The sequence below is a fragment of the Rhinatrema bivittatum genome, chromosome 1 (genome assembly GCF_901001135.1).
Source record: "Rhinatrema bivittatum chromosome 1, aRhiBiv1.1, whole genome shotgun sequence".
Taxonomy (NCBI): domain Eukaryota; kingdom Metazoa; phylum Chordata; class Amphibia; order Gymnophiona; family Rhinatrematidae; genus Rhinatrema; species Rhinatrema bivittatum.
In genome coordinates, this window is record NC_042615.1 from 302,160,903 (window position 1) to 302,173,842 (window position 12,940).

Sequence of the window (12,940 nt, forward strand, 5' to 3'; positions counted from 1 at the left end):
AAAATTTAGCTAATAACCCCTTGATCACGCCTCAAGCTTTCTTAGATTGCTCCATGTTTTGCCTACTTTCTCAGGGGTGTTCACTCTGTTGCAGAGCTTAGAACCATCTTTTTTTATCCTGTGAACCCCTCTGCAATATTGCTCATGAAGATTTTGAACAGAACCACTTCCAGGATAGATTCTTGAAAAATTCCACTAATCACCCGGCTTTCCCCAAAGTGAAATCAATTTACCACTTACGCTCTGTTATCTATGTTTCTGATCCTTTCAACCGCCTTGGAGCCTTCCCCAAGATTGCTCAACTTTTTTATGAGTCTCTTATGCAGGACAGTGTCAAACGTTTTGCCGAAATCCAAACATACTGTATAAAATGTAGTGCATGCCCCTGATATGATTCTCTGGCCACCCAATTAAATAAATCAATTAGGTTTGTTTGACATCATCTCCCTCTGGTAAATCTATGCCGTCTTGGATCCTGCAACCAGCAAGATTCAAGATAATTCACAAACCTTAATAAAGTTTCCATTAATTTCCTCACTGTCAAGATCAGACTAACTGGTCTGTGGTTCCAATTTTGTCTCTACATTCACATATAAAGAGGAATGATATTCGCCCTTCACCAGTCCTCCAAATAGTTTCCATCTCCAAAGACTGACTGAACAGATATTTTACCGAACCCAACAGAACATTTCTGAACTCTCTTAATATTCTAAGCTGTATCCTGTCCAGCCCTATAGCTCTGCTCCCTTTCAGTTTTGCCAATTTTATGCAAACCCTTTTTTTTCTAAGCAGTCTAACATCTACCCTCTGGCTTGTCTCTCACCTGACTGCATTAAAGCTCAATGTCTACATTGTAGCCACTACCGACTAATGTTTCATGAAGGTTTAACATTTTGTTTTAGCAAAACTGATTATTTCTTTCTTTATTTACAGAATGGCATCCTTTTGCTCAGGGAGTGACCTGGTGACTCAGTGGCAAGAAGTGTTGCCTCTAAGGTGCGCACAGCTGTGCAGAGTTCCTCTTGCTGCCGCACACATCGCACCTCAGACCGTGCACGACCCAGGCGGACAAGCTGAAGAAGTGGGAGCCTGTTCCGCCCTGTGAGAATATACAAAACTCAGGGGGTTGGCGTGACCTGTTTGCTCATCTCTTGATGCTTGAGAGCAGCATAGAGGAAGTGCCAGCTCTGCAAGTTTTGAATAAGACCAGCACATAAGAAGGAATGGCAAAGCAGGCTCCTGCCCTCCTCCTCTGAGTCACAGGCCAGTGACAGCAATGGAATGGGCTCCTGCCCTCCTCCCCCAGAGACGTCATAGGCCAGTGAAAGAGTTAGAATGGACCCAGTGGGATGGCTGGTGAATCTCATGCTGCCACTGGCCAAAGAAAGGAATGAAAAATAGAGGCCCAGTTTGGGTGAGAAAGAGAGGGAGCCTGCCTGTGTGTGTGTGTGTGTGTGTGTGTGTGTGTGTGTGTTTGCATGTGCATGAGAGAAGGATCCTGCCTGTTTCTGGGTGTGTGTGTGCATGAGAGAGGGAGCCTGCCTGTGTGTGTGTGTTTTTGCATGTGCATGAGAGAAGGATCGTGTGTGTGTGCATGAGAGAGGGAGCCTGCCTGAGTATGTGTGAGACAAACAGTGAGAAGAGAAAGTTTGTGCCACCCCATGAATCCATTGCAAGCTCAGGGTGACTGGAAATCAAAAGTTTCCAGGTACGGACAGTAAGGGATTTTTTTCTATCCATTTTTCTATCCTTTCTAGTTTTAATGATTGGATGTTGATGTTTCTGCTATATTGAAATATTTTATTGCTGTTTGGTAAAGTTTAAAAAATGTAATATGAGTTCTTAGATGTTATTCTATGGGCTTCTCTCGTTCATCAGCTGTTTGGAAACATTCTTTTTATTAGTATGCATCTACTATTATGATTGATGTTCTACATTTCTTGATTGTATGGTCTGATGTGTAAAGGATGTTCTAGGTCCTTTACCGGAGGTTAGCACCTCGCTTTTGTGGGTCATTCCGAGCAGCAGAGAGAGTAGGGTTGGTCTCCTACCGCCTGCGCCTCCCTTCTTCCATGCGCATTCATAACATATTCCATGTTTCACTATTAAAACCTCTCATTCTCTCCAGATATCACCCCAAGGTTCCTGAGCCTGAGGACTTAGATGTTCCTGCTGAGCTCGTCTATTAAGTTCGAGAGGTGCTTGATGTTCGCTTCCACCAACGACGATGGGAGTACCTGTTGGCTTGGGAGGGCTGTTGCGGCCCCAGTCGCAAGATTTGCGACCAGACCCTTACCTCCCGTCCTCCGGCGACCGCAGCAGGCAGTTCGGCATGGCTCAGGGTCTCCTGGGGCTCCGCAGCGTGAGGTGGTAACCTCCGGTAAGGGACCTGAAGGTGTATGTTTTTGGTGCTGAGCCAAACACGATCCCCAGGGAGAAAGGCTGGTGCAGGTTGATGATGCTGGTCTGCCCAACTCTTGGCGGTTTTGGCTGCCTTGGCAAGCTTGGCTTGGAGGGAGAGCCACAGATTGTGCATTTGTTGAGCAGACAACTGAGCTGCCGGCGAGATACTGGACGTCGGTAAAGGCAGTGGTGGTTTGAGTTGTTTCCCAAACACTGTCAGGAACGGAGATTTGCCAGTCACCGAATGAGTGTGGTTGTTGTAGGAGAACTCAGCCAGAAGTAATAGGCTTACCCAGTTGCCTTGCCTTTCGTTGACGAAGGAGCGGAGGAAAGTCTTTAGGGAGCGATTGGTGCGCTCTGTTTGTCCATTAGTCTGTGGGTGGAAGGCTGAAGTCAGACTAAGTTGCACATCAAATTGCTTACACAAGGCCTTCCAGTAGTGGGCCGTAAATTGGGGCCCTCGGTCTGAGACGATATCTTGCGGGAGTCCATGAATATGAAAGATATGAGAGGCAAAGAGCTGAGCGAGTTCTGGTGCCGATGGTAGCTTGGGAATAGGGACAAAATGAGCCATCTTGGAGAAGCGATCCACTGTCACCCAGATGACAGTGTTCCCCTCCGAAGCTGGTAAATCTGTGGTGATGTGTGTCCAAGGCTCAGTGGGTATAAGCAGTGGTTGTAGCAGGCCCCTCGGCTTTCCCACCAAAGGCTTCTGCTTGGCGCATGTGGGACAAGAGCTAACATATACGCGAACATCTTGTTTTAAAGTAGGCCACCAGTAGAATCGATTGAGCAAATCGAGGGTTCTTTCGTGGCCAGCATGACAGCTGGTAACGGATTCATGAGCCCAAGCCAGCACTTTCTTCCGTGCGTGTCGTGGTACCACAGTTCTTCCTTCAGAGCTCACAGTGGTTGAAGACAAGATGACTTTGGCTGGATCTAGGATGTACTGTGGTTGGTCTTCCTCCTCTTCTTGTTCAGTGGCACGAGATAGGGCGTCAGCTCGCACATTCTTACATGCCGGTTTATAATGCAGTATGAAGTTGAAGCGATTGAAGAACAGTGACCACCATGCTTGTCTAGGATTTAAGCGTTGGGCTTGGCACAGGAACTCTAAATTTTTATGGTCTGTGAAGACCGTGATGGTGTGAGCGGCCCCCTCCAACCATTGCCTCCATTCTTCAAAGGCTAACTTGATCACCAACAATTCCTTATCTCCTTATCTCCTATGCCGTAATTACATTCTGCGGGAGAGAACTCCCTGGAAAAGTATGAGCATGGTAGTAACTTCCCTGAAGAAGTACTTTGACTTAGAACAGCTCCCACGGCTAAATTGGAGGCATCCACTATGAAAGGACAGAGGGGGTCTCAATGATGTAAGGAAATGTCCTGCATGAAGTCCTCCTTAAGATTTTTGAATGCCTGACAGGCCTCCATGGACCAATCCACCGCGTCGGCCCCTTTTCTTGTAAGAGCGGTCAGAGGAGCCACTTTGGATGAGTAGTGAGGGATGAAGTTCCGGCAGAAGTTTGCAAACCCCAAAAAGCATTGCAGAGCTTTCAACCCTTTAGGGTGTGGCCATTCATGAATAGCATTAACCTTGCTAGGATCCATCTGGAACCCTGTTGCAGAAACTATGTAGTCTAGGAAAGGGAGAGCTTCTTGCTTGAACATACACTTCTCCAACTTGGCGTATAAGTGATTGTATCTGAGGATTTGAAGAACTTGTTTCACATGTTGCCGATGTGACTCCAGGTCATGTGAAAAGATTAACATGTCATCGAGGTACACTATGACTGAAGAGTAGAGATGCTCACGGAGTATTTCGTTCATTAGGTGCTGAAAAATGGCTGGGGTGCTGCATAAGCTGAAGGGCATAAAGAGGTACTCATAATGCCCATCTCTGGTGTTGAATGCCGTTTTCCACTCGTCACCGGGGCGGATACGAACCAAGTTGTAGGCTCCGCGTAAATCAAGCTTGGTGAATATCTTAGCCCCCTGAAAACAATCCAACAGTTCAGGGATCAAAGGGAGCGGGTAACGATCCTGCTTAGTGATAGCGTTCAGGCCTCTGTAGTCGATGCAAGGTCTCAAGGAACCATCTTTCTTGCTTACAAAAAAGAAGCCGGCCCCTGCTGGCGACTTTGAGGGATGAATGAACCCTCTAGCGAGATTCTCAGTGATGTATTCCGACATGGCTCGTGTTTCGGGTAGGGATAGCGGATACATCCTACCACGAGGCGGTGTGGTCCCTGCTAACAGTTCAATAGCGCAGTCGAAGGGACGATGTTGTGGCAGAATCTCTGCCTTTTTCTTTGAGAACACATCGGCGAAATCGGCGTATGACCTAAGGATTGTCATCGAAGTATGTAACAGCGGGATGCTGGACATCAGTGTGGCGTGAAGGCAGTTGTTGAAGCAGTAGGAACTCCACTTGGCTATCTGTAAAGTGTCCCACTGAATCACAGGAGAGTGTTGCTGCAACCATGGTAGTCCAAGTATCACAGGATGGACGGCCTTCTCTAGTATCAAGAAGGAACTCTTCTCAGAATGAAGGACCCCCGTATGAGAGGTTCAGTGGAAGCGGAAATACTTCCAGGAAGCGTTGATCCTCGGATAGAGGTTATTCGTAGCAGAGTCCTACGAGGACGAACCGGAATTCGTAGCTGTTGCACGAGGTCATGCAGGATGAAATTCCCGCCGGCGCCGGAATCAATGAAGGCGAGAGTCTCAAAGGTGCCGCCCAGGTATTCCAGAGTAATAGGGATGGTACATTGAGGAGCAGAAGTAACACAACCTAGGAGTAGCTCCTCGGGACCTCCTAGGCTCGGGCGTTTTCCGGACGCTCTTTACACTGGGCCAAGAAATGTCCCTTCACCCCGCAATAGATGCAAAGACCCAGGGAACGCCGGCGGTGCCGTTCCTCCGCCGTCAGGGAGGTGCACCCCAGCTGCATAGGTTCCTCCACGGGAGTCTTTGGCTGGGTGCAGGCATCATCGGTCTAGAAAATGTAGGTGCTAGAGGCACTGTACGTCGGAATGGACGGGTCTCTCGCGCCCGCTGTTGCAGACGACGATCTATCCTCCCTGCCAAATCGATCAGCTCGTTGAGGTCATCAGGAAGATCACGAGCCACCAGCTTGTCCTTAATTCGAGTCGCCAAGCCCTCCAAAAAGAGGCCCCGAAGACAGTCCTCTTGCCACCCGACCTCGAGGGCAAGTGTTCGGAAGTTGATGGCAAAGTCGGCCAAGGAGCGGGAACCCTGTTTCAGTTGTAGGAGTTCTGATGTGGCGGTAGCGAGCCGTGCTGGCTCATCGAAGGCTTGTTTGAAGCTATTTATGAACTGCAGCAAATTACTCAGGAGGGAATCGTTCCGCTCCCACATAGGTGAAGCCCAGGACATCGCTTTCCCATCCAGCAAGGACAGGATGTAAGCCACCTTCACAGAGTCCGTCGAAAACTGGTTAGGCAAAAGTGAGCACCTAATATAACATTGGTTCAGGAAACCTCGACATGCAGAAATTCAAAGTGCACCAGTTGTATGATCCTAAGGCTAGTCCTCCCTCCCCAGCCCCAGCCCCATCACCACCTTCCCATCCTCTCTCTCCCCCCAGCCCCATCTCCCCTTCCCCTCTCCCCCACCCTAGGCCCTATCTCTTTCTCTTCTTCCCCTCTCCCCAGCCCATCACTATATTCCCTTCTTTCTCCCCACAGCCACATCACCATCTCCCCTTTCTCTCTTCCCCAGCCCCATCACTCCTTCCCCCTCTTTCCCTGCCCATCACCATCTCCCTCCCCAGCCCCATCACTATCTCCTCTTTTTCTCTCCCCCAGCACCATCACTATCTCCCTTCCCCTTTCTTCCCTTCCCTTCTCCCCCAGCCCCATCACCATCTCCCCTTTCCCCATCCATCACTATCTACCTTCCCCTCTCTCCTCACCCATCACCATCTCCCTTTCACCTCTCCCACAGCCCCATCACCATCTCCCCATCCCTTCTCTCCCTAGGCCCATCACCATCTTCCATTCTTCCCCCCAGCCACCATCTCCCATTCCCCACCCCAGTTTCCCTCCCCCAGCCCCATCTCCCTCCCCCACCACATCACTATCTCCCTACCCCTCTTCCTTCTCCCCCAGCCCCATCACCATCTCCTTCCTCGCCCCATCAGCATCTCTCCTTCCTTTCTCCCCTCCAACCCCAGCTCTAACACTCCTTCCCTTCTCCTCCCAACCCAATCTCCATCACCTCCCCAGCCCAGCATCTACCAGCAATTCGCCCCCCTTGGCTGCACAGCAGCACTCTCAGGCCTCCCTCCTCCCTTCAGCAGAGTGCAATTCCAGGCCTCTTTCTAGTTTCTAGGGCGGCAGTGCTGAAGCACTTTGGGCCTTCCTCTCACTGCAGCAGTTGGGGCTTTTGCCTTTCTGTGGCAGCGGACAATTCTGTGGCTCCTTCCTCTCTCTGTGGCAATAGCACTCCAGGCCTTCCTCTCTTCACAGCAGTGGGTAGGTGTGGGCCTCCTTCTTCTCTTTTGAGGTGATAGCGCAGTAGCATTGGGAGGGCCCTCCTCTCTCCTCAGGCAGTTCCGGGCCCTCTTTCCTCTCTCCATGGTGGTAGCGCAGCAGAACTCCCAGACCTTCTTCCTTTGTCAGCGGTGGCTGTGGCAGCAGCCCCTGGAGCAGGACTGTCTCTTCTTTACATGCCGTTCCTACCTTGTGCAGCAGGCACTTCTTATTTATTATTATTTATTTATTTTTATTTAACATTTTTTCTATACCGACATTCGCATGAGACATCACATCGGTTTCCATACAACAGATAATTCAGCCAACTGGGCTTTACATTGCAACTGATATTATAACTTCTGTGCCTCCTCCATGTGCCGGCCCTGGGAGGAGGTGGTGGTGGGGGGGGGGGAATGAGAGGGGAGTGAAGACTACCACGGCACAGGAGGAACCTTGCTGCGGCACATTGTTATGATAATCAATAAGTTTGCATGCATTTATAAAGTATATGGCGTGAAAAGATGAGTGTGTAAAGTATGACTGAATGAGTGGGGAGAAAGATTAGAGATGTGAATGTAAAGAAAAGTAGGTTAAGATAAGTAAGATGGTGTACATGACAGTCTAGTTTTTATGGTAGGTCAAAGCAATTAAAAAAAAAAATCTAACACTGACCCTTTAAAAGTGGCTTTTACGTAGGAATTAAAGGTGCTGTCTAAAAACAAGGGAAGGTTGTAAAAAAAAAAAAAAAACAAACAAACTTGCAGAAGTGTTACATGATAAAAACAAAGAGCAGAGTGTGTTGTAGCATGTGTTTCTATATTTTTCTGGAAGCATAATGTTGAAAAGCATCAAATTTACTCCCATGGAACTAATGGGAACTGTATGTCTGCAGCAGTACTCTGGATCAGACTGATACCAGCCTCAGGCAGAAGTAAATGTATATTTGTTGCTGAAAGCAAATAAAAGGCATGCATATATCTAGGTGAATGAGTGTTTGTGAGCATGTTTATGGGCAGCACAGCAGGTGTAAAATTGAATATCCATGGAGGCTCCTTCACTCTGATCTTTGGGGCTGTGACAAATTAATTTGTAGGTAGATGTATATATAATATATAGAGAGACTTAGTGGTAAAACTAAGAGGAATGTTGGAAATGACAAAAAATGTGTACTACATTCTACAAAATATAATACAGACAGTACACTGATATCATGGCTCAATCTATAGCTCTCTGTGTCGTGATGCAGCAGACTTTGGTACACCTGCTTTCTAAAAGGACCATTAGGCACATCGTAAACGAGACACACTCATGCTTGGGAAGGAAGGGAAGTCAAGAGCAGCTTCTGTGGCAGCCCATGATGGCCACAGGTTGTGCTGAGAGATCATCTCAAAGAAAACCTTCTTCTAGCCCTTGGGGCCTGCAAGGGTAAATAAATTGCCAGCGCATGTTGACTGGGGGTGGGAGGCTTCAAATAATGGAGAATGGTCAGGGGAGGGAGGGAACAGAGGCAACAGCAGAGCTATCAATGGAGTTTGGGGGATAACGTCACACACAATAAATTAATCATAGCCAATAAAACACCTCAAGTCCAAGGCAATTTGGAATTTGCTTCTCTTCTTTTCAGGTACAAAAAAAACCCAGTAAATAATCCATGATGTGCACAATGTTAGTCTACCCTGATCGTCAAGTGCTGCCACAGTCGCTCATGAATTATTATTGTGTGGCTACAGAAATCAAAGAAAGCAGGCATATGTTTTATCCCTGGCTTGTTTCTGCTTTCTTCATACATACTAACAAATATAAACAATGAAAGGTAATAATTTCTACTTTAGAAAATTGAATGCGCTTGATGACAGCGAATCAGCTCTGAGTTTCAGAGGGCGTGATCTGAGAGCAAAACCCTGTTAGATTTTCACAATCGCCACAGAAGGTTAAAGAAAGATTAAAAAAAAAAAAACTTGGTAAATTAGGTTTGTTTTCAATTATGTATTCTACAAGCCCCCTTAATATAGAGGTCTATTCCCAGAGTAATTGCCAAGTGCCCTGGTTAGGCACCCTGGTCCTTCAGTTCAGCATATTTAATACTAAAGGAAATTTCTCACATCATCTCTCCTACGCTAGCTGCAATTGTAAACAAATCACTTGAAGAGGGCTGTCTTCCAGAAAACTTGAAATCTGCGATCATTACTCCTATCCCTAAGAAAAAAAATCTAGACCCCAAAGACCTGAATAATTATCGACCAATCTCCAACCTCCCTTTACTCGCCAAGTTGACGGAGAAAGCTGTATTGCTTCAACTAAATGAACACCTGGAAAACAACAACATTCTCCACCCCGCACAACATGGCTTCAGGAAGAACCGCAGCACTGAAACCCTTCTAATAAACTTAACAAACAAATTAACAAGAAGCTTTGACAACAAACTGAATCACCTTTTAATTATGCTTGATCTATCTGCTGCCTTTGATACAGTAGATCACAGTATCCTAATATCAAACCTCGCCAACATTGGCCTTACTGGAAGTACCCTCGATTGGTTCTCTTCATTTCTAAATAACAGGTCTTTCAAAGTTACCTTCAATAACTCTTCATCAGATCCCTTCCCCCTTGAAACAGGAGTTCCGCAAGGATCCGCACTATCTGCCACCCTCTTCAATATTTACCTTCTACCACTATGTCAATTCATTTCTAAACTTGGAATCACCTTCTTTCTCTATGCCGACGATATCCAATTACTAATCCCTATAACAGCCACCATCGAAGAAGCCATAAGCCTCACAGTAAACTACCTTAAATCAATCAAAAGTTTTCTAAACCAACTAAAACTTAGCCTAAATATGAACAAAACCGAATGGATACTTATAAAAAGAAACATATCAGCTCAATCCTCCCTAATACCCTGCATTCAAATTGACAACTCCTTCATTCAAATGAAGAATCCAATAAAAGACCTGGGTATCTGGCTAGATAATGATCTAAGCTTTAAAAACTGTATAGCCATAAAAACGAAAGAAGGTTTTTACAAACTACAAATTCTAAAACACCTCAAACCCCTTCTTTACCCGAATGACTTCAGAACAATTCTACAATCCCTTATTTTCTCGAGTCTAGATTATTGCAACGCAATCTTTCTAGGGCTTCCGCAATCCATGCTAAGACCACTGCAATTACTGCAGAATGCAGCTGCATGAATTCTCTCTGGCAAAAGGAAGTTTGATCATATCTCTCCTACATTAAAAAACCTTCACTGGCTACCAATCTCACAAAGGATTAAATACAAGACTTTAACTTTACTACATAATGAAATCTACAAAGACTCATCTCTAAACAATATGATCGCAATTCTCAAATCTCCACGTTCCTCAAGGTCCTCTGAAAAATTACAACTAGTAATTCCCCCACTGTCATCTGCAAAATTATCCACTACTAGAAATAGAGCCTTCTCAATAGCAGGACCCATAGAATGGAACTTTATTCCAAATCACCTAAGCTCCATCAGTGATTCCAAATCCTTCAAAAAAGAATTAAAAACATGGTTGTTTAGACAATCATTCACTGACTGATTCGAATAACCTCACTCCTCATCTTGAACTTCAATACCTCTGTAATAAACTTATTTCTCATAATTAAGTTGTAAATGTAATATTATATGTAAATTGTATACTTCTAAATTGTTACTCTCTGAGTTGTTCTCGCATTTCTATGTACTTACTTTCAAGTTTAATCGCTGTTACATGTATGAATTGTTACAATGTAAACCGGGGTGAAGGCTTTCGGCTATACTTCGGTATATAAAAGAATTTAAATAAATAAATAAATAAAAATTTAGGGACCAATGCAATTCAGTGCGCTCAGCCGAGCGCACTGTTTAACCCGTGGCTGGACGCACGTTTTGGACGCTCATACGCAACCCTTTATGCTATAAGGGGATTAGCGTGTCCAACCCCCCGACGAAACTAATAGTGCTCATCACATGCAAATACGTGTTGGTGAGGCTATTGGTTATTCTACCCAGATCCCAAAAAAAAATATGCACCCAAGCCGCACATTTTTACACTCAGAAATTAACGCCTGCCCAGAGCAGGCGTTAATTTCTGAGCAGCCCAAAAAAGTACAGAAAAGCAGAAAAAAAACTGCTTTTCTGTACATCCTCTGGCTTAATGTTGTGGCGATATTAAGTCAGAGGAATCAAAAGGTTTAAAAAAAATAATTTAAAAAAGTGTGCTGGTGGTCAGATTAGAAAAAGGGACGCTCAGTTAACCAGGGCCCATTTTCATAACCCGAGGCTGTGCACAAGTTACCTAAATGGATGCTAGTAAAAATTCAGCGTCTGTTTTTCTAACCCGCTGACAGCCACCTCTCCTGGGCACCCGCTGCCAAGGAGGCGCTAGGGGCGCACATTTGTTCCTAGAACCTCCTTGGCAGCATGACCCTTCATTTAAATATTCAATCTCGGGCCCAGCAGAGGTGCTGGGCGCGCATCCAGGAAAGCAGGCGCTCAACACTGAGCTCCCGTTTTCTGCACTGATTTTTTTGCATCGGCCCCTTACTGTCAGATACAGGAAATCATCTGATGACAGAGTTCCCCCTCTGTTATGGGGCCCACCTCGTGCTTTTTCCACTAATCAAATTAACTCATCTCTATTTATTTCTTACAGCATTTATTAGTTGCTTAATGCTGACAGTTTGTTCTTGTTATCGCCTATATGAGTCCATCCCATAACTTTTTAGAAGCCACATGTTCCCTTTTACTTAGGGACTCTATGTGCTGAACCACCGGAGCAATAACTAGACGGATCACACTGTGCCTAAAGAAATTTGATCTAGCCCTATCTGCAGCTTTTCTCCTAATCTCCCATCTGATTGGCTGGTTTGGCCTTTCTGGGGTTATGTGGTGGTGTACAATGTGTGGATCAGCTTGAAACTAAACAAGCCCTAAAACATAGAAAAATTGTGAATTGCTCACAATCACTTTTTTTTTTTTTTTAGCATGAGTTTTAATCCTACTTTAGCAGTGGTTGCTGCATCATCATGACCCCTGCAGGACTGAGTAGGAAAGCATTAACTTTTTTATATCGTTATACCTGGGAACTTTTGATTTCTGGTCACCTTAAGAATGAGTTTTGAGGGGGTGGGGGAACCACACATGAATTTTCTCCCACCATCTCCCTCAATCCTGCAAGCTCTCACACACACACACACACACACACACACTCTCTCTCTCTCTTTCTCTCTCTCTCTCTCCATTCCACAAGCCTGAACCGCACCCTGTACTCACCTGCCTCAAGGTCTGACCCACCAGCCTATCCTCCTCTTCTGAGCCAGGCTAACTGATGTCATGCCACTTACCCACTTCTGAAGTGTGTGCTCTATGACACTGCTTTCTTTTGACTTTTGTAGACTGATGCTCCTCTTTCCTTCCCTCTGGCCCACGTGAGCCAATGGCACCTCCTTCTCTCTGGCCTGCATAGGCTCATTCAACAGACAAGAGATACGCAAATTGGAAAGGATTTGGATAAAATCCCATGTATGGGATCATCCCATACATGGGATGATAAAATGAATTGGCGTAAATCTGCTAATAGATATATGTCTAAAATCAGAGATGCAAAAAAAAACATTTTTGAAGGATAAAATATACAAAGTAGGCTATAATCCACAAGAAATGTTTAGGATTATTTGATCCTTGTTGGGGGGGAGGGGGGACTGTTTTTCTAGGTCTGAGATTCCTGATGCGATAGATGGATATAGTTTTGTTAATTTCTGGTGTAATAAAATTCAGGAGAGTTGAGAACTTATTGGGCAAATGTTAGGAGTTGAGGATTTGATTGTCTGACTTAGGTGATAATGAGGATCGTGGGGAAGTTGTGGACTTGAATCCGACTTAGTTAGATGATAATAGGGACAGAAGAGAAATGTTGCAATTTGAAATGGTTGGTATTCTTGAATTGCAGAATGTGTTGTGAAATTGTAAAGCTACCACGTCAGTTAGACCCATGCTCGTCATTTCTGATTAAATCGATATTGGAAGATTT